The sequence below is a fragment of the Cupressus sempervirens genome, chromosome 10, assembly GCF_028749045.1.
Source record: "Cupressus sempervirens isolate cs-2001-9-10 chromosome 10, ASM2874904v1, whole genome shotgun sequence".
In the NCBI taxonomy this organism is placed as follows: Eukaryota; Viridiplantae; Streptophyta; class Pinopsida; order Cupressales; family Cupressaceae; genus Cupressus; species Cupressus sempervirens.
The window spans coordinates 155733637-155756206 of record NC_143127.1 but is presented as its reverse complement, the minus strand read 5'-3'; the positions used below and the strand labels follow the sequence as shown (position 1 = coordinate 155756206).

The 22570-nt window shown below is 33.2% G+C and overlaps 2 pseudogenes; one reads left to right on the top strand and one right to left on the bottom strand.

The window, feature by feature from the left end:
• Positions 1 to 1970: 1970 nt before the first annotated feature.
• On the bottom strand, positions 1971 to 4008 carry LOC149533049 (methylthioribose-1-phosphate isomerase-like; annotated as a pseudogene).
• A 3392-nt stretch (positions 4009 to 7400) lies between these two features.
• LOC149533048 (casein kinase II subunit beta-1-like) lies at positions 7401 to 8469 on the top strand (annotated as a pseudogene).
• Positions 8470 to 22570: the final 14101 nt, after the last annotated feature.

The following is a 22570-nucleotide window of genomic DNA, read 5'->3' as shown; positions in this document are numbered from 1 at the left end:
GGCATCTTTAGAAGAGTGAGAATGAGTAGCATGTTACTGGTGGTTTTTCCCAAATTGGGTTTCCATGTTAAATCATGGTGTCAAATGTGTTATTGAATCTGTTATGTTTCATGCTTACATTTTTGCAAAGTTGATTTGATAAGTAACCTACAAGTTTAAGTGATTGTATGACCTAATGGATGCATGCATGATGAAAATGATTTATGGATATGGACTCACTAAGTTGTGAAAAGTGTTCATTGTACATCTAAACCTTGGATAATTGATTTATCCCCCTCTCAGTTATTCTAAAGAATTCCAACAATTGGTATCAGAGTCATTTGCTTAAGAGGAGTAGTTTGAAGGTACTAGAAGAAAAAAATCAAGATATCAAAAAGAGAGATACCCAAGATTAATAGAGATAACTTTTCTGCATGGAAAATTCTGATTAAGCTACACCTAGGAGGTCTTAGAGATCATACACAATCTACCATCACCATAAAGCATGTTGGTCATGCTAAAGCCTTAACTATTGAAATCTGAAAAAGAAGAAAGAACATAACCAAACAATGTTGGAGATTGTCTCTACCCTAAGTTATTTCAGCTTTGATGATATCAAGGGTTATGATAGTGCAAAGAAAATGTGGGATTCTCTTCACACTATCTATGGAGGAGACAAAATGTTCTAAGAGCCAAATCTGAAAGTCTTAGAGGTAAGTTCGATGATATGAGAATGCAAGAAGGTGAGGATATTGCTCAATATTGCTCTAAGATAAAAGATGTTGTTAATGCAATAAGAGAAGCTAATGGTAAAATAAATGATGAAACTGTACTAAGAATTTTTTTGAGAAGATTGCTCCCCATTTATGCTATTAGAGTTTCTATACACTAGTAAATTTGAACTCAATTTTTGACGAATTTTGGTCAAAATTTTGATGCTCAAAATTTTGACAAAGTAGTTTGTGGTAATTTTTCTCATCAAAATTTTGACCAACCTGCACATTGGTTGAAATTTTAACCAATACATTCGTTGAAATTTTTTAATTTTTACTAGCTCTGATTTGTCATTGTTGGTCAAAATTTCCACCAATGTTTGGTCCAATTTTTTAAAGAATTGGTGGAAATTTTGACCAATTCTTGGTAGAAAACTATCAAGCATTGGTCGAAATTTCCACCCATGTTTGGTTTTTTTAAATATAATTGGTGGAAATTTTGACCAAGTCTTGGTAGAAAATTATCAAGAATTGGTCAAAATTTCTACCAATGTTTGGTCAATTTTTTTAATAATTGGTGAAAATTTTGACAAATTTTTGGTAGAAAACTATCAAGAATTGGTCAAAATTTCCACCAATGTTTGGTCAATTTTTTTTTAATGTTGTATCAAGCAATTATTTCTTATCCAAGCCATTTAATTTGCAACCTTTTAAATCTCTACAGAAGAAAAATTCTCTTGCTCCAACTTTATCTTTGCAGAGATTTAAAAGGTTGCAAATTAAATGGCTTGGATAAGAAACAATTGCTTGATACAACATGAAACAAAGAAGAACATAAACATATAGCATGGACATTTATTCTTTTAAATGAAAGCATCCAAGAATGTAAGAAAAAGTAGAACTATTGAAGTGTAACATGTCTCATTAGGCACTCTTGATATTGCCAAAGTTGACAAAAAAATTTTCAACTACGAATAATGTTATATTATATAATCAAAGTAACAATGGAATTTCATATTCATGATGGTTGGTTTTCAAAGTATAGTACAATATAGTACATAAGTTGAAGAAGAAAATTATCCTAAACTAAATACCACTATATGAAAATTATATATTTTATCCCACACGAACTTCAGCACTGGAACAACTACTTTTGAAGTTTACTTGTGCATTCATTTTGCTCTTTTTTAGCATTTAATGACTAAAGAGTACTGCAATTTCTTTAAATTGTTATGAAAATCATAGTTGCACTTGTCCAATGTATCGTTTGTTTGCTACTTAAGAAACACTCTCTATGAACTCCTTTACATAAAACACAGAAGCTAGATCCTTCTTTGTAATGATGCCCTGTTTTACACAACACATTTTAAATATTATACACCAAAATATATATCATGGTTGCACTTGTACAATGTATGAAATGAAGAAAACCAAGTTTGAGATCAAATTGTATTTTTTTTAAATGAAAATTTATTCACAAAAGAGTAGACATGATGATGCATCTTTTTAGTTATAATGGCTGAGATAAGATTTTTAGGGGTAATATCAAAAGTAGGGTTCCAAACAGAAATCCCAGATGGAGTTAATTGTTGACCTTGGCCACCAAGATCATGAATCAGTTCTTTTGGTGACCTCTCTTCAATTATTATATACTCACTAGAGAAAATTGAGAGATCCACTGAGGTTAGAGGAGCAACTACATAAAATGGGATATGATGGTGGAGCATTAGATTATATGTCCCTATTTTATGTGTTGTGTCACCTATGAAAATATAATACCAACTTAGCAAGCCTTAACATACAAGAACAAATGTTGTTGGCAAAATTCTGTCAACCAATCATCTAATGAGATTTAATTTGATGAACATCAATTTCAAATATCATAGCAAAGAAATTGTAGGATATTAATAGTAATTATACATACCATTTTCTGCAATCCTATCTACTCTTACAACTATAGCATCTACACGACCTGACTTCTGCAATGTTGCTGCTGTAGAATCTGCTATAAGGATTATAGGTATGTGATCATGGACCAATTCATATGCAGTGAGACTTGATCCCTAAAATAAATGCAACAAATCTTCAAGTTAATATAAATCTTGATATTGAAATCATACGCGATAAACTTGTTTAGATATGGAATTTCAATAAAATGCAAAGTTGGATCAAAATGTTTAGCATTTTTCACATTTCATCAACTTTGAGGGATACAATAGGGAAGTTTCTTGGGAAAAATGCTAATAAAAAACTTATGTTGCTTTCAAAAACCAAAAATAGTAGCACAAGCAGGACTAGCTGAAAGAAAATATTATTAAAATTTCCACCTAATCTCTTCAATAATCAGTAAGCCTATGAAATTGTCAACCATCAATACACTCTCTATGTTTAGAGAGGACCCTTGATCAAATAATAACCAAAATAGTCTCTTGACATCAAACAAATAATCAGTTGGCAGGTGGAAATCACTACATATGCTAAAGTAGATGACTTTTTAAATTGAAATAAACTATGATAACTTTTTGAGTCAAAATTATTTATGATAAATTTTCAAGTTACATTAATTATTAGAATCTAGATATAAAAAATAATGAACAATTTTCTTGAAGATTTTTGACATGAATCGAATTCTTATATCTAAAATATAGAGTTCGGTCACAGAAATTAACAAAGAACCATCCATAGTACCTAGTTGAATGGTCTCATCTTTGTGCAAAAAGTAGTCTCTAACAGTCCCTTAGAATGAAGTGCACAAATCACACCAAGAGTAGTACCATATCTAGTAGTTGCAAGATTGGCCAAACAAATCACTAAGTTATGTTAGAATCATGCAGAGTTTGCAAAGAAATGGATAGGTCAAACATATTATTGAAGTTCTGTCACACCTTCTAGTGTTACAATGAGTCAACACATTAAGGATTTGAGTTTTGTTGGTTTGACATAGAATAAATTTAGCACCATGTAAATCAATTGCTTTATTAGAATTGACATCATCTATCATCATTCCTTCAGCAACTTCAATATAGGCTTCTACTCAAGAAATTTAAAAATTCCATTAGAAATTTAGAAGTATATATATACAAAATGATTTGACCTGAGTATACATAGATGATTAGACCTCAGCAATACTTTGTATTGTTACTAACTCAAAGTGCCTTCTTCATATTCCCCACCATGTCCTTTACTGATCTATCACAACCATTAGTTTCTACATTAAAAATAAACCAGTTACTGGTTTCCTCTTTGATCAACAAAGATGGATTTTATACCAACAAATTATACAAATTCATGTGAGGAAATCACCCCTACCAGCCATCAATGTACAAAATCAGGAAAACAAGACTAACAGATGTAGTATAGGGTACTAGATATAAAACAAAGTGAAATAGAAGATAAAAGCTAAATCATTTGATAAAACAAGAAGAATTTAAAAAAATATTTGATAACTATTCACAAATGAAAAATACAGATGTCCTAGCATTAAAAAAGATCTTCTCTCCATGGAAGTTTGATGTGCTAAGTGCATATATCTATAAGGTTATGTGTGTGTCTATAAAGAGAGATAACATCAACAACACACTCTTCTCTTGTGTTCTCAAGAATAGCTTTGTGAAAATTTAAAAAAACTCACATAAAATATCATACACATTCAGGTGGGGAAAAAATATACAGTATACCCCAGTGCTAAGAGATTTTGTATAGATTAAAAGTGTTTCTATGATATTTGAACCATCTCATATAAAATTTGACATTTGCAAGGATATGGATGTATTTTGGGAAAATGAACACTCAGACACTTCAAGATTCCATAATCCATAATGTTATAGAGAAATCATAATAACTGATGATAAGAGAATCAAAATACAAAACCATATTTTTTGGTCCATTAGCAGGACCCGACTTTGAGATAACCATGGTCTATTGTCTCTATATTCAAATTTCATTCACACTCATTTGAAGTTTTTATTAACAATTTTCCTAGGATATATTGTATGGTCATTTGAAGAATTGATAAAGAGGTAATAAAAGGGTATTGCAACCACTACAGATTGCTCCTTGGCTATAGTTTTATTAGCAAAATATTTACTTTCAAATGCAAAGTGATAAAAGTGCAGAAACAAAGAAAAGTCATTGTGATTGAAAGAGAACCCAAAGATAGCATCTTTGACCAGCTTGAGATCCAATGACAGTGCCATAGCCTAAACCTACTATGGCTCAAGAATTGACTACTCTAACTAAATAAGTTGTGAAAGCTATTAGAAAAAAGTTGGGCAAGGTAATGTGAAGTTGAAAAATTAACCTGGAATTAGGAATGAAAATCCTAATTAACCATCAAAATGACTTGACTATCTATGAGCATACAATATCTGTAATTCTAATTCATCTGATATCTCTAATCTTTTAAATGAAAAAATGCCCATCATAAAGAACATGCTATCTGACTAATTTTTGGCTTTTTTTGACTTCATTCAACAACATTCCCTAGTCCAACCAAGGTTTCGATGAGATCTAAGATTTTATTTGGAACACTTTCAACATGTCTAAATTGATGGTAAGGATGGGTTCATACCTGATTGCATAGTTTCTTCACAAATAGGGCTACTAGAAGAGCCCCAATTAAGCCTCCTTATAGATTTGTAGGGATTATAACTCCTTCCCCTCATAGATTCAACTCACCTACTCTAAATAAAATTTTCTACATTAGACCCATTCTCAAGGATTTTTGAGATCTCAAGTCTTCAAATGACCATACAATAGAGTTGTTAAAAATGAGGGTTTTTAAGGGTTTGGGAAACCCCCCTATTGTCCCCACTTTTTCACCACCTTCCATAGCTTGTTAAAACTCCTCCTTCACAAAATAGCATCTATTTTCACTCCCATTGAATCCCTCAAAATGGTCAGTCATGAAATTTCTTCTTTTTCTTTTGAGAGCACTTTTACTAGTGATTGCTCCTAGCTGAGCACTGCCTAGCTTGCTTAGGGTTTTGTCAAATAAATATCTGCACTTGTTTGGTGGCCCTCTACTTGCATAGTCTTACAAGTTAGGGTCTATAGTCTTGGAATCCAAAGAACCATGGTTTTCCCACGATGGAAATAAGAACTACAACCCATTTTCCATTAAAAACCCCAAAACTGGTAGTGCACAGTCAAGTTTGAAAGAATCAAATAAAAAAATCACAGAAGCTAAAAGAACTAAATCTAATGCATATATAATGGAGAAAAAAAAATGTACAAAATATTCCATACAACAAGATCACAACCACACTACTAGTTTCTTCCAAACAAGGCAAAAACCAGTAATTGTTATTGTAGAATCATGCACAATTTGCTGCAACCATACTGTGGTCATACAATAATAAGTGTCAAACCTTGGTTAAGGTTTCTCAAGACTTAAATAGTGTTCATCAAGGTTGGTGTGTTGTGTTAGGTACTCTTTAATCACCTAACTTAGTGCAAACCTTTACAAAGGAAAAGTTTCTTATATATATACAAAAATCTTGAATGGAAAACTCAAACCAAAAAACTTTTAACCAAATGTCAAACCAAAATTTGAACGAAAAACTAGCATCTCACAGTAAAAAGAAAATCTATATGGAGGGGACTTTACCATCTACGATAAAAAAAAAAAGGCAAGATGTTTCAAAAAAAGATATATTTGTAGTTTTGGAGAATTTTAGTAAATAGCTTCTAGTTTGCCTATGCTATTGGCGGGAGTCTATTGCATGGACCACACAACTTGGTTTTTGATCTAAGTCATTATAGCATCTTTCATTAACCTATTTGGATATGAATGGAAATAATTGTTGTTGGCAAGAATAAAAAACTTGATTCTAGTTACTACCACCCTTACTAGTGTTGCTCTCTTTGCCATTGTACACAAGAAAAAAAGCTCCATATTGTGCAAATATTATCACATTGTTTTGTGTTTGTCTGATAAACGTTATCAAATGCAAGCTTTCCTACCATTAGTGCCAACCAAGAAAACCAAGAAAATATTTAAGGAAAACTTGGAAGTAATTGAGGAAGAGGAAATTGATCCTTTTGCCACCAGTTAACATGAAATTGATTATGGTATTTAACCATGGCTCTTGTGGCATTCATTAGATAGTGGTTACCCCCATCTAAGTTTAGTTCAACACTTAATTTTCTTTTAGGCATAAACTAACAATGTAGGCAATGTAGGCAAATTTAAAAATGACGAAGTAAAAAGTCTATTTGATTGAGCTAAATTATTACCTTCAAGAAGCACCTCAGACACACATTGTCACCTTGTGGAAACCTTTAAATTTCTATAGATGCTCATAAAAATCCAAAAATAACCACTAAGAAGAACTAATTTAAATTATTGGTTCCATGCACATCGTTGTCTAGACTCTAACTGAAGTGGCACAGTTTCTCTGTGCATTATTTTGGGCCTATTTCTTCTTAGGCTTTCCCTAATTAAGTATCCCCTTCCCACCATCTAGCTTGCACAAGCACAGATGAAATATCATCAGATGTTTCGAATCAATTTAAAATCTCAATAATTATCATTTATCTTAATTTTTGATCAATTATATATATATATATATATATATATATATATATATATATATATATATATATATAAGCTTACTCAACATCTTAAGATGTGCATCCATATGTAAGTTTGGTGTTTACTAATTCCATCAAAAAGGTGCATACTAGGATTCAGTTTGGAGCTTATTGATGCTTTATTTCTGTTTGGAGCTTTTGGTACATTTTGTTGATAATCCCAATCAAGGTGATACAACTCCAAATATTCATCAACATTGTAGGAGCTGGGAAACTTATTAAATCTTCCTTCATTATAATAAATCTCAATACCATTTATTTTTCATGATGTTTCTATGAAGTCCATTCATTGCATTTTGGAAAAGTTACTACATGAAATTGGTTATATGAATGATATGCAACACCTCCTTTTGTGTTTTTTAAATTTTAAGTATCAAAATAAAAAATGATTGAAATCTTCTATATTTTTTCCTTATAGATGATATATTAACCAAGGAACATAATGCATTGGTGGGGTCTGCTACTAAGATGCTTTATGGTTTGATCCATGTCCATTATATTTTAACAAGCAAGGGGATGAATGCTATGGTATGATGTGATCATAAATTAGTTGAACCTAAATAGGATTTATGTGCTTGTGCCAGTTGCATATGATCCTTTTTCTGCTCTTGATATTACATGTGTAGTTGGAGAAGTACAAGAATACTAATTTTGGAAGGTGCCCAAGAGTTTACTGTTTAGGTCTGGCATGTCTCCCAGTGGGCCAGTCAGACATTCCATGGACAAGCACAATGAAAATTTACTATCCAAAATGTGAAGATGTTTACTATCCAAGGTTCAAATATGAAGGTAGTATCCTTAATGAAGCATGTTCGCATAAATTTTAGTCTTTAAAAAGTTATACATTTATAGCATGAGTAAACGGTGATTTCTATATGTTAGGGTTTTCATTTAATTTTATATATAATAATACTATTTTTTTGGCTAAATCTGTAATGTGGAGGTATTTTAACAATTTTCCTTTTAAGAGAAAATCAATACTTTGAGATAGAAATATGCATCACTAATGGTGTTATATGCCCATATAATTTCCTCAACTAAGATAGATACTGATGGGGCATATTTTGGAACAACATTTTCACATCTTTTTTTGATGACATATGGACATGTAAAGCCATCAAAGCTAGTGCAAAGTTATGTTCCAAAGATATTTGGGTTTAAAATCCGCAAAAGTGCTAGATGAGCCATTGCAGAGCAATATCCAAAAAGCATCCAGGTCTAAAATCTACAAGAGGGAAGATGGGAAATACATAAAGATGTAAAGTGTAGCTGGTTGTGACCAATGGCTCTTAACGAGGGGCCTATTCCACAGATTATTTTCATTTGAATTCTTATGATTCCCATGTACAAAATGGTGAAATCATAGAGTATTTGAATTTCGAGTTTTAGTTGTTGAATTTTACCTTTATATTGTTGAAACAAACTCTAAGATTTTTTCTTGACAACTTTTTTTATTATCCTTTTTTTTCTATGTGACACAAATGAATCACACTCTGTCATGCAACAGTAAAATCTTTCTATTGAATGTGAATGTCTTGCAGATAAAGAAGATTTTAAGCAGCATGGTTGTTTTGAAAACAATTCAAGTTTGGAATACATACTCATGGAAGATTACACAATAAATTTTTTAATTTTATTGTCTCTAATATTTTTCTAAAAAACTCCTTTGAACTATTGATAATAGAGACCCAACACATCAGGAGTTGCATGGGCACACAACAGTTCATGTTCAGTGTTTCGAATGCAAATCAATCATGCTCTCTTTGTGTAGCACTAAAATTTCTCTTCTACCCCATGATCATGTCTTATAGGTAAATTATACTTTAGAAAACATACCTTGACTCAATAAAAAAAATTACAGGTTTGAGAGAGATGTGAATGGAACACTATACAACAAGGCCTGCATGCAGCTCTAGTCCCTACATATGTTGAGTAGGTCTAAGTTTCCTATGGTGAGGTAGGTCTAAGGTGTATTTGTGAATGACTTTGGAAGTGGTTCTTCTTTAAAAAAAACTCAAATGGTAAATTCCAAACCATGATGAGATTGTCAAAGTTAATGTAGCAGTCCATGGGCTTGCAAACAAGTAGGAGTTCGAGAGAGTAGTAGAGGAGAATGAAGATAATTTATGATAGATCAAGATTGCAAATGGATGTTTAGTGAGGTGGGGTTAAATTTGGATCCTATTGCTCCTTTTAACCCAAATCAGTAAGATTGGTGATTTGGAAGGAGGATATAGTAGTTTCTTAAAGTTTAAAAATGCAGATTGTAGAGAGCTAGTTGCTCATGTCCCAAATCTATAAAAATGTTGATTCACCCAACTACATGTTGCAGTGAAGAAGATGAAGCATGTGATTTTGATGATAATCATGATGATGAATCTATATATAATGATGTTGCTAACTCTGATTTTGATCCCATAAAGATGTAATTAGATGAAAGAAATGAGGAAGTGCAACAAATTGATATTGCTTATCAGATATTAAGAAGCCAAAACTCAATGTCAGAGGTAGAGTCCTCGATGAGGCCTTTTGGGCTAGGATAAGGGGGTTTTTTTTTATGAACCTATTGGAAATGATGAGATGAAGGGACTTCATGCTCTTCTTAAAGGTGTGGAGAATCCCCTTAATTAGAATTCTAAGTCTTGTACAAGGATAGAGATTCTTATAGATGTGGACTTAGATGAGCTGAAAGGATGTTGGGATCTAGGATTTGGGTTTAACTATGAGGAAATTCCAGAGTTACATGTAATACTTTACCTACCTTAGAGTTTATCTTATGCCATTAGCCAAAAAGTTTGCTTAAATTGCAAGAACAAATACAAGACTTGAGAAACTAGGAAACCTTGACAAGAGGCATGAGGCTTTTTTGACAATCCATTTATTATTATAATAACTTTAAATTATTGAAAAAGTCAACTAAAATATCTAGATTCTTTTTATACTTTTACGGTCCTTGTTTACCAAATTAAATGGTGGAATGGTGATCTTTCCATTAATCAACATCTATGTCATTGCTCTATATAGTTTATGTAAGATGAATACCATCCTAGTTAACATAAAAGCATTTAAAATATAGCTCACCATAATGCTTGGGGTTTCTTAACTTTTTTAGTGCAACTAAAGAATAGTCTACATATACAATAGAGACATTTGGACAATTTTTTGGATAAGCTTGTTATTGCTTTGAGAGAGTTTGTTAAACTTGACCAGACAACCAATGTCATCAAAATCACATGAATATTTACTTGGATGTGTAGATAAATAGAATGGTGAACATATTATGGGAAAATTGTATTGAATGTCTAGACTCTTATTTTTATTTTCTTGAATTAACAACAAACCAACATTCGAGATACATTAGAGTTGCATAAATCTTGAATTCTTGAATTAACAACAAACCAACATTAGTGATACATTAAAGTTTCATAAATCTTGAATGTTAATGAATATATAATCATTATAAAAAAACATAGTGCAAACATTAAAAAAATAACCAACCTCAAGGAGTTTTTTTTAATTTCTTGGATGATTGGAGGTTCAGAAGGTTTGACTATGTTTATGGATATCCCCAGGCCAAGTGGGAAATTAGTCAAGTCATAACAATAAACAAAGTTACATCTCTACATTGACTACAATAAAACTATAAAATACGAACCAATCTTGAGTGCCACAATAATGAAACTATAAAATACGAACCAATCTTGAGTGCCAGAACCATAAACCTCCTTAAAATCCTTGAACCATTAGGTTTGAGTTCTTAGGCTCAAGTTTGCAATAATTGGTATCTACTTGTGTATAAAAAATGAGGCATTCAAAGGCTGTGGAATCGACAACAATAAAATGCATTCCAAAACTGTAGTTTACAAGTCTTCTTAAATATGGTGGCAAAAATGGCAGGCCATATGCTTTGGCTTATCAAAGAAAGTAATACATTCTATCAAAATCATAGATATATTATTACATCCTCAACTAAATAGATTATATCCCTAAGATCTTCATTTCATATTATGTCTACCTAAATGAAACTATAACAAAATCTAACTTTTAGAAAAGACAAATGCATTTAAAGGCCACATATATGTTGGAAGGAGTTAATTTCTCCTATTTAGAAACCATGTAGCACAATAAGGATAATCATTAGATAAACTATCTCATAAGCATGCCTACAAAACACAATAAGGCTAATCATTAGATGAACTATCTCATGAAGAGAGACACTTGCATGCAATACACACAACAATTTTTTTTGAATGGCTTATCAACATAAGTGAACATATTTAACAGGTGTAATTTATTAGTTTAAAACCCTTAGCGAAACTTTTTATTGTGCACTATGGAATGGGGGAGTAAAATTCACAGGGGAGAAGTGTGAAAGGTGCTAATGAAGAATGTTGGAAGGGAAACATTCAAACCAGCGATCTAATCACAAAAATATTTGTAGTACAATTGCAAAAGAGGAGGAATAGGTGATTTTCATCTACTATTGAAATAAGAAAGAAATGAGAACCATCAAGTTAAAGATAAAAAGCCCAATGGCCATACTTGCTGATCTGAAGCTACATTCTATGCATTTCAAAAGTAGAATCACTTGTAAAAATAATTAAACATAGTTGTAGTAATAATATTGACACCATGGTGATAGTGCATGCCAAAGCCACATGTAGCGGGTTGTACAAAGCACACATGGTTTTCTTTCCATGACCTAGGCATACATATTTTTATCAAAATTTTGCATTCCAAAAAATAAAAGACTACCAAGAAAATAAGTTTAGACCAATGAGGTAGCTACAAATTTGAGAATAAAACTAATATTTAATAGAAAATGATAAACAATGCTTATTTGATGGGATTACTTTCCTTTTTGAATGATTTCCAGTTCACGATTAAATGGAAAAGTTAGGTGAAAGCATTAGTCCCCACCTAAGGGCGGCAAGAACTAACAAATTGATAATTCAATTACAATAGCATACATTAATCTTCTTAAGAATCAGCGATTAGTGATTAATATGTGATGAATACAACCCAAAGTTGAACTTTCTAGTAAGATAATAATGAGAGCGTACCTCATGTATATCCTCCATTGTCTTCCTGAAGATTTTGTATAGCAGCTCATCAGGCCCACCAAGGTATATAGAAGAGCTCTCTTTTGTGTTGTATGCTTTCTTCCCATGCCTTTCTTCTTTTCCTATTTTTCTCCCATGACCAGAATCAGTGTTTCAAAAAGTACTAACATTGAAACAAACAAATAAATAATGAATAGACAAGCAATACCTAAGATAGAGAATAATAGTACATTTACATGATGTGTAAAAGATAGGCAGCATACGAACCTCATTTCTCAACAAAATAATAATAATAATAAGATGGACTTGTTCTAAAGAATATCCTAATATTTGAATAGAAAGAGTGACTCAACTCAATAAATTGTATCTTAAAACCTTGAGATTTCAATCTAATTTAAATTATTAACTATTGATTCTAGAAAAATTCTTTTGAATGTTGAATTGTAGAAATCTAAGTTGAAAAACAAATATAAGCCTTTTGAAATCAATCCAAATACTTGAATAGAAAGAAATCAAAGAGCAACTTATAGACATCCCAATGAGAGAGAAACATATAGAAAATTTCTACAAGATGAAATGTATTATACCTTTGACACATTTATGAATCCTTTTGGTCTAATGGTTTCTAGGCTTCACAGCCAGTTGGGCCTCCACATGATCCCATGGACATGACACCTAGAAGCTGGCCAACAAAGTTCCCAAAATTCTAGCCAACACTTTAAGCACTTGATGTGGCTCAAGTCCTTCCTTCCTATCGAATCCTCTTTCTTCCATTTCTTACCCCCATAGGAAACTTCCTTTCTTGTTGTCCTTTGAATCCTACTTATTAGGGCTAGATTCTACTCCTCCTCATTTAAGCACAACAACAATGAAACCACCCACAGAGCTTTTAGTGTCATTTTTTTTTTCTTCAATCTCAACACTCAAAACAAGGGCATCCAATAAAATAATATAGGAAGAGAAGTTGAAGAACCTAAAACAATAGAATTTTGGCTTAGCTCCACACCTAGGACTCAACATATGCTGACTGATTTGCACAAAGCCATAATGGGAAAAGCTCCAATACACAGGTGAATTTTTCCTCATGGGAATGAAGTCCCAAATTTTCTCCCACTCATGCTCATACCTTTAGGATTACCCATGAATTAATGAAATTTTTTCTTTTTTACCCATGAATCGTAAATGAATGAAACTTTTGTTTTTTTGTTATAACATTGAGTTGGTCGAAATTCAACTTGGGAAAACATATGTTGGTAAAAATTTCAACCAAATTGGGCATAGAATTTTTATTTTTGACCAATGCGGGAATGAAAAAAAAAAAAAAAGGAATCACAGCTTTGGAGAAAAATTTTGGTCGAAAAACAAGTGAAAATGTACTAGTGATAATACAAGAACTGAGATGTGTGCTAGGTTCTAATTTGACTCTTAAAGGTTTGGTAGGTAGGTTCAATGCTTTTGAGCTCTCTAATTTTTATAATTTCAAACCTAAAAATGTTGAATCTTCTTTCAAAGCAAAGTTGTCATTAAAGGAACCAAGTGAGAAGAAGACGAAAAAGGTAAAATATGTGTCGAGTGACAGTGAAATAGATGAGGAGTATGTAGAACAACTTGAAGCATTACTAGCAAGGAGATTTCAAAGAGGTAAAGGAAAATTCAAAGGTAAATTACCTATCATGTGTTTCAATTGCAATGAGGTTGGTCATATTGCTGCTAGATGTCCAAAGAAGAAGAATTATAGAGGTCGACACAAGTACAAAATATGAAGACAACAAATATTACAAAGACAAATGAAAGAAGTCTTGCTAAATTGCTAAAGAGGAAAAAAAAGATGGATCTGACAATCATGATGATGAAGTGGTGTATGTTGCAATGAAGGATGAATTTGATAAGGATGAGGCAACTGCACTAGTGTTTTGTGTGAGCAAAAATGATAGATGGATCATTGACAGTGGGTGTTCACATCACATAACTAGAGACAAAAGTAAGTTCATTACCTTGAATTATTATGATGGAAATAGTGTAAGGTTTGGTAATGATGCACCTATCTGATAAAAGGAAAAGGTTCTATCAAAATCATAGATTAGATATTATGTGACAATACTTATTATGTTGAAGGACTTAACTACAATTTTTTGATTGTGTCACAACTGAATAATTTAGGTTGTAAGGTTGAGTTTGAGAACAAGATTGCTAACATATATGATACTGATGGAAAAATAATTGGAAAAAGTGATCAAATTAGAGGTAATCTATTCTACCTTGATATAGAGGATGTTACTTGTTTAGTTGTAGAATTTGATGATAACTTGGTCAGTATCAATAACATGAGAAGAGTTAGAGGTTTGCCTAATTTGAACAAACCTGACAATATAATTTGCAAACAATGTTAGTTAGGAAAAATGACAAAGTCAAGCTTTAAGAGTAAGACTCATATCTCTCAAGGAATATTAGAGATTGTCCATACTGACTTGCATGGACCAATCGATGTGCAAAGCTACAAAGGAGATAAGTACATTATGCTATTTGTTGATGATTATTCTAGACTAATGATAGTTATGTTTCTAAAAAAAAAATTGATGTTTTCCAAATGTTTAAGTGGTACTTAGCAAGAGTTGAGAAGGAAATAGGTAAAGTCTAAAATGTTTGAGATCTGACAGAGGAGGAGAATTTACATCAAATGAGATTGGGATGTTTAGTAATGATGGAGGAATCAAAGGATAGACATCTGCTCCTAGGACCCCTCCACAAAATGGAATTACTGAAAGGAGGAACAAATTTGTAATGGACTGTGCTAGGACACTCATGATGGAGAAAAAATGTTTCTTTAAAATACTAGAGAGAAGCTATAAGTACAGTTATATATACCTTTCACCATGTGAAAATCAAGAAAGGTACTCATTCAACACCTTTTGAACTCTGGTATGGATACTCACTCAATGCAAAATATTTTAAGGTATTTGGAGGCAAGTGATATATTCTCAAAGATTTTAGGAATGGAAAATCATATGAAAAAAGTGAAGAATGTATATTCCTTGGCTATTCCACAAGAAGTAAAGCTTATAAGTGTTTAAATACTAACACTAACAAAGTTGTGGAAAGTGAAAATGTGAAATTTGATGAATATACAAAAGTACATGAGGCTGAACCTATGAAGGAACCAGAAGAATACAAATCATTTGTATACTTTTATAAAGGTATGCTTGCAGATGAAGATTTTGTAAATCAATTTGCAAATCAAGATGAAGTTTCAGTGACTGTCGAGTCACATACTATGAATGTTGAGTTGCATTCAAGAATCAAGCTTCATTTAGGTGTCAAGTTATAGAATGAAGTTGAGGCACATTTTGATTTTGAGATTAGTGTACATGAAAGAGATGTTGAACTACTTGATAGAGATGTACATAGTGATTCAAAAGTTGAGATATCAAATGAAGAAAATAAAGTAGAACCAAGGTTATCTAAGTATATCAAGAGACATCACCCTACTGCACAAATCATTAGAGATAAAGATGCTAGACCAATGAAAAGGAACAAGTTGAGAAATTATACATGTCCACTGAGCATGCAAGAACCTAAAATAGTGAAAGATATCTTAGAAGATATGGACTAGAGTAAAGCCATGAAAGAAGAGATTGAACAAATTGAGAAAAATAAGACATGGACTCTAGTTCCTGGACCATAAGATGAAAATATGATTGGCACCAAGTGGGTACATAGAAACAAGTTAGATGAAAATGATGAAGTCACAAGGAACAAGGAAAGATTATTTTGTAAATGATATGCACAAGAAGAAGGGATAGACTATGGAGAAATAATTTCTCCTATTTCAAGATTGGAAGGAGTAAGAACTCTGCTTTCTTACTCTGCATACAAAGGTTTCAAAGTTTACCAAATAGATGTTAAGTTTGCATTTTTGAATGGTATATTGGAGGAATAGGTTTATATAGAATAGTTAGAAGGATTTTTTGATGCTAACAACAAAAACATGGTATGTAGACTACACAAAGCTTTATATGGTTTGAAGCAGGCACCAGGAGCATGGTATGAAAGGTTTCATAATTATCTTTTGAAGATTGGATTTGATAAGAATGATGATAACATCAATTTGTACTTGAAGACAAAGAAAGGCATAGGTATTTTACTATCTAAATTTTTTGTTGATGATATCATATTTGGAGGTCAAGATACTTTATGTAAATCTTTTGCAAATGAAATGAAGGAAGAATTTGAAATGTCAATGTTTGGATAGATCTAATTCTTTGTGGGTTTGCACATACGTTAGATGAAACATGGTATTTACATCACTCAGTCAAAATATGTAAAGGAGATATTGAATTTTTTTGGATTCAAGGATTCAAAGCCAATAAGCATACCTATGGTGATAAGCCATAAATTATCAAAGAATTATAATTCAGTTGAGGTGAATCAAACATTATATAGGTCTATGATTGGCAAATTATAATATATAGTACATAGTACACCTGATATTGCAATATCTATTGAGATAGTTGTACAATTCTTTGCTAATTCCAGGGAGAATCATTTGATGGTTGTTGAGAGAATAATGAGATATCTGAAAGGAACATAAGACTATGGTCTATACTATAAGAAAAATGAGAAATTTGAATTGAGAGCCTATACTGATGTTGATTGGGCTAGAAATATTGATATTAGAAAGAGAACTAGTGGAGAAACATTTTTTTTAGGCAAAAGGCTGGTTACATGGACCATCGAGAAACAAAATTGCATCTCTCAATCTACTGCTAAAGCTAAATATGTTATTGTTGCAATAAATTGTACAAACATTGTATGGCTCAAATAGCTACTCAAAGGTATGAAGGAGGAATTCACTGAACCTATGATAATTTATTGTGATAATACAAGTGCTATAAATAAATCAAAAAATCTTGTGATGCATACAAAGACTAAGCACGTTCCAATCAAGTATCATTACTTGAGAGAGTTAGTTCAAGATAAATAGGTGAAGATGGAATATGTTAACACAAAAGGGAAAATAGCTGATATATTCACAAAAGCATTACCTGAGGATGCTCATGAGTATCTAAGAGGTAAAATAGGGGTGATACCCCTATCAAGGGTTATCTAAGAAGCATGAGAAGTGTCCTAAATCAAACAAGTTGATTGACGTATGTTACACATTGATGTAGTGGATCCTACTTTAGGAGCTTCCTAAAGTAATCAAAGAGTTGGAGTTACAAATTAGTCACAAGATAGGTGGCTAAGGGAGAAACTAAAAATGTTCATATTTGCATATTAAGATAACAAGTCTTTGGCATTGTTGTCAAAGAGGGAGAAATCCCGATCTTGCTGTGGGAGAAATTCTAACTATTGAGGGAGATATGAGATATTATTGTCCAAGAGGGAGATGAAAGTAAGCATAGAAGAAACATGAATAACTAGTAAGAGGGAGTTAATGTGAAAGGGGATATAAGAAGTGATTCAAAGGGAGCCGTAAGGATGAGTTGATTGATTGTCTATTGATCATAACAAAAATTTTGTAACCTATTCAAATATGAAAAATTGTTGATAGAGGGAGAAATTTCAATACAAAGAACTATTTTATTTTTGGTATTTTGTTGGTTATATTGATTAAGTTTGGCTAGTTTGGTTTGCCATCAATGCCAAAGAGGCAGATTGTTAAAAACAAATTATACAAGTATGAATATGTGTTTCAATCATTGTTTTGTCACTAATGTCAAAGTTGTTGCTTACTGGTTAGACAATTTCTTAGATGATTTGAGTACTATCATTTGTTTGATTGATGAAGAGGATTTGATCAAATGTGGTAACAATTGCACCTAGAGGAAATGTTGAGTTATGATATGGAGGAGTACGAGGATTAGTTAAGATAGTGATATTATAGTACATTGATAATCTACTTAAGGTTGCAAAGGATGGATACACTAATTAATTTTAGAAGAACAAGTTAAATGAAGTATGTCTATCAAGATTAACAATCTACACAGTAGGTGTTGAGAAAAGTTAGTGTAAGATGAGAAAAAGACTAGTTGGATCTGAGCAAAGTCAATTTCAGTGTAAGCTGAGTAAAGTTTAGTTGGTGTGGATCACTATTAAACTTTAGTTCGTGCTGAGTGTTTTGATAGTGGATGCCAAGCAACATAATATTTTTCATGAATTAGAAGCAAGTTAATGTCGAGTGTCAACATTATGAGAAAGATCATGAATCTGATGAACTTGATCTAACAAGTTTGATTTCTTGGATCGCGTGAACCATGTGGAAGATAAGCTTGATGAGTTAGTGGCATAGAATTCAAGATGAACTATTTTTAGAAAAATTCAAAGAGGATTGAAGGAGAAGTTACTAGAAGAGAATGAAATTTAATGATGGGTAGATTCATTCAATCCTACCTAATCCAACCTAACCCTAAAATAGACAAAAGAGGATGAATGATAAAATCTATTAATTTTCTATTTATAGAGATGGTTGGTCAAAAGAAAAGGTTGTCATGTACGAGAACCTAAGGAAGACAATGAGTCTAGGGTATTGCTTCATCTAGTGACCTAAGAGAAGAGATTGCATTGGCAAGAAAAGAAAGAAGGCTTAAGGGTATGGATGCTTGAAGAGTAAACAAATTGTTAGAGCTAAAGTGTGTAAAAGCCAAGCATAATAGAGGACTGAAAAAAAGATTTGTAATCTGCAAGTGTGTTTTAAGTTGTTATCAGATCAAGCCTTACTATTACTTTCTAATCATTGTACTAGTCTAGGATAAATCCTTTAGATTAAGGTTGACCTAACAATAATTTTAAATCCTTTAACTAGGTGACATTCCAAGTGAATGATCTAAAGTCCTCTAACAAGGCTCACTCCTAACAGGGTGATTGAAATCCTTTAACTAGGTCACATTTAACAATGTGCATTGTAACCTTTAATAGGGTTAGCCTTTCACAGGAAACCACTTCAAAAGAGTGAGAATGAGTAGCATGTTACTGGTGGTTTTCCCAAATTGGGTTTTCATGTTAAATCATGGTGTCAAATGTGTTATTGAATCTGTTATGTTTCATGCTTACATTTATGCAAAGTTGATTTGACAAGTAACCTACAAGTTTAAATGATTGTATGACCTAATGGATGCATGCATGATGAAAATGATTAATGGATATGGGTTCATTAACTTGTGAAAAGTGTTAATTGTACATTTGGACCTTGGATAATTGATTCACCCCCTCTAAGTTATTTTAAAGAATTCCAATAGGATGTTTTGAAAATAAAAAGTAAACATTCATCTACATCCTATACCCCTTCAACATAATAAAAATTAGGGTTTTCCACCATGGGGATTAGGAAGGAGACTCCATTTCAATCAAAACCCTAAGCACATATTGAGGTTGTTAGAGTAAATAATTAATTATTAATTATTTATTCTATTTACTTAAGCTTACTTAGGTAAATGCATCTATTTAATACTTAGTATTTAATGCATGTAGTGGTTAGTTGATGACAACACGAGAGTTTGTTCCCTTCTAGCATGCTCCACCTTTTGTGGATGTGTGCTGAGTTGTCATCCTTATCTTCTACAACCTTCCAGCTTGTTCTACAAGCTTCCATGAGGTCTTTATAAGTGACCTCTCTCTCTTTGTATTTTCATCACATTACTTCTCATTGTAAATACATTTTCATTGTGTTTGCATACTTGTGGTCTCTCATGTCCGTTTAGGGTTTTTCCCTTGCTCCATGCTCTTCCTCTTCTTGGCTTCTCTTTGATAGGTTCTCGCATGCAGGTAATCTTGGGCATCTTCAGAGTTGGCTTTCTTCAACTCTAACATGGTATCAGAGCCTTCCTGCTGCTGCTTGGTTGAAGAATTTTGAAGCCGTGATTTGAAGTCACAAACCTTAGTTTGTTTGTGCTTTTTTTTTCAAATAAGGGGATCAAAATTTTTTTGGAGCACATTGGGACCAAACGGACATCACCATTGGATCTGAAAGGCCATTTGCAGTCAGGATTCATATAAAATTTGTCAATTTTGGAGACAGAGCTCTGGGAGGCAAAAAAAATTTCATTGCAGGGTATTGTATGGCTATACAGATGATTCGACATTTAAAAAAATATAATTTGTAGAGTGCACCATCGAGTGGCCACCACCATGCCACCCAGCAGCCACTTACACTTCGCTCGCGGCTTCCTAGTCACCGGAGGCATCACTCGTTCCTGACACCTCCGTCAGCATCAATCTCCGCCGCAGGTTTCTCTACCGTCACCACCGTTCCACCCTCGACGCCTGTGACCACCTCCACCATCTGCTCCTCCAGTGTTGATTTAGTAGCTGCTCAACTCTGCTTTGATCATCGCTTTGATAACTCAGCCCTAGTTCTGTCGCCCCTACGGCCCCTGTGCACAGTCAGCGGTGACAGCATTTTTTAAGCACAGTCAGCAACTAGTCTGCATGAGACACATGGCAGGGGTGCCACGTGGCACATTGCCATGTGGACCCTGCCACATTAGCATTTTTTCCATGTGGCCTCTTTTTTTGTTGCGATGGCCTAGAAATTGTCAAATTTAATCACGTGTTCTACTGACATCAGCATGATGTCATCCTTGCATCATCCATCCTTGCATGCACCTCTCCTGATTTTATTTTGGACCTACTTATGGTTTTTTGGCCATAACTTTTGCATTCGGAGATATTTTTCCAATCCAAAAGAAGCGCCAAAAAGCTGGTTCCAAGAGAAAGACATTGGTGTAGGAAAGCTGGTTCTGTCATCTTTTCAGAAATGTGGTCTTTTTTCTTAATTTTTGGCCCATGCTCTTTCTATCATAGTTTTGGCATTTTAGCTATATGGTGGATATTTTGAGTGTTTTAGGCTCGAGGATCATTTTCCTGGCATGGATTCTCTTGTTTTGAGTTGTACTTTGTTTTGTTGCAGCCTTTTTTCAGTTTTGATCATTGTGGCTGTCATTTTGAAGCACTTTTATGCATCGCACTGAGATAAAGTGCCACTTTTGCATTCTGGGGGTCATGAATGTTGTTTTGAGTCTGTTGTACATGCACTATTTTCATAAAGCACCATGGGGGGATTGTTGTTTGTTATTTTAGGCATTCTCCCTTTGTGAAGTGAGTGTCCCTTCCATGACATTAGCCCCATGTAGAGTCAGTTTGACCGTGTCATTATAGGTGTCTGTACCTCTTTTCCTCTCTCCTCATTCTTGGTTCATTTGCAGGAGACTTTGGCCCACCTTCTCAGTTGCCTATCATCACACCCCATCTACATTAAGGGGGGGTTATGCTATTGTTCTAATGCATCCGTGGTTCAATGGTTCGATAGTGTGAACTATGTATTCAATGGTTGATCCTATGTACAAGGCGATTATAGTGGCTGGCTACCTATGCATTTTGGTGAGATGGATCATCTACCATATAGACATACTTGGTTTGTGCCTTCTTCTTCCATGGAGGTTCTTCAGATCAGTAGTTTGGTAGATTTGTGACTTCTTCATGCTTCAGTGATGCTCTTCATGATCACTCTTCTTGTTCCTATTTTAGGGGACATTTCCCTAGTTGGAGGCTTCTTCAGTTCTTCACTAGGTTTTTACCTCTTTTTGGGGGAGGGTTTTTCCCAAGTGGTTTTCTCTCTTTCCCCACTTTCAGAGGTTGCATTTTGTTGTATTGTTCATGGGTACCTAACATGGCCTAGATTCTGGGACCCATTTTGCATTTTTTCCTTTATTTTGTGAGCTTAAGGCATTTCCCTAAGTTGCACTTAAGGGGGGGTGTTAGAGTAAATAATTAATTATTAATTATTTATTCTATTTACTTAAGCTTACTTAGGTAAATGCATCTATTTAATACTTAGTATTTAATGCATGTAGTGGTTAGTTGATGAAAACATGGGAGTTTGTTCCCTTCTAGCATGTTCCACCTTTTGTGGATGTGTGCTGAGTTGTCATCCTTATCTTCTACAACCTTCCAGCTTGTTCTACAAGCTTCCATGAGGTCTTTATAAGTGACCTCTCTCTCTTTGTATTTTCATCACATTACTTCTCATTGTAAATACATTTTCATTGTGTTTGCATACTTGTGGTCTCTCATGTTCATTTAGGGTTTTTCCCTTGCTCCATGCTCTTCCTCTTCTTGGCTTCTCTTTGACAGGTTCTCGCATGCAGGTGATCTTGGGCGTCTTCGAAGTTGGCTTTCCTCAACTCCAACAAGGGTAACCAGCAAACACAAAATAAATCAAAAGTA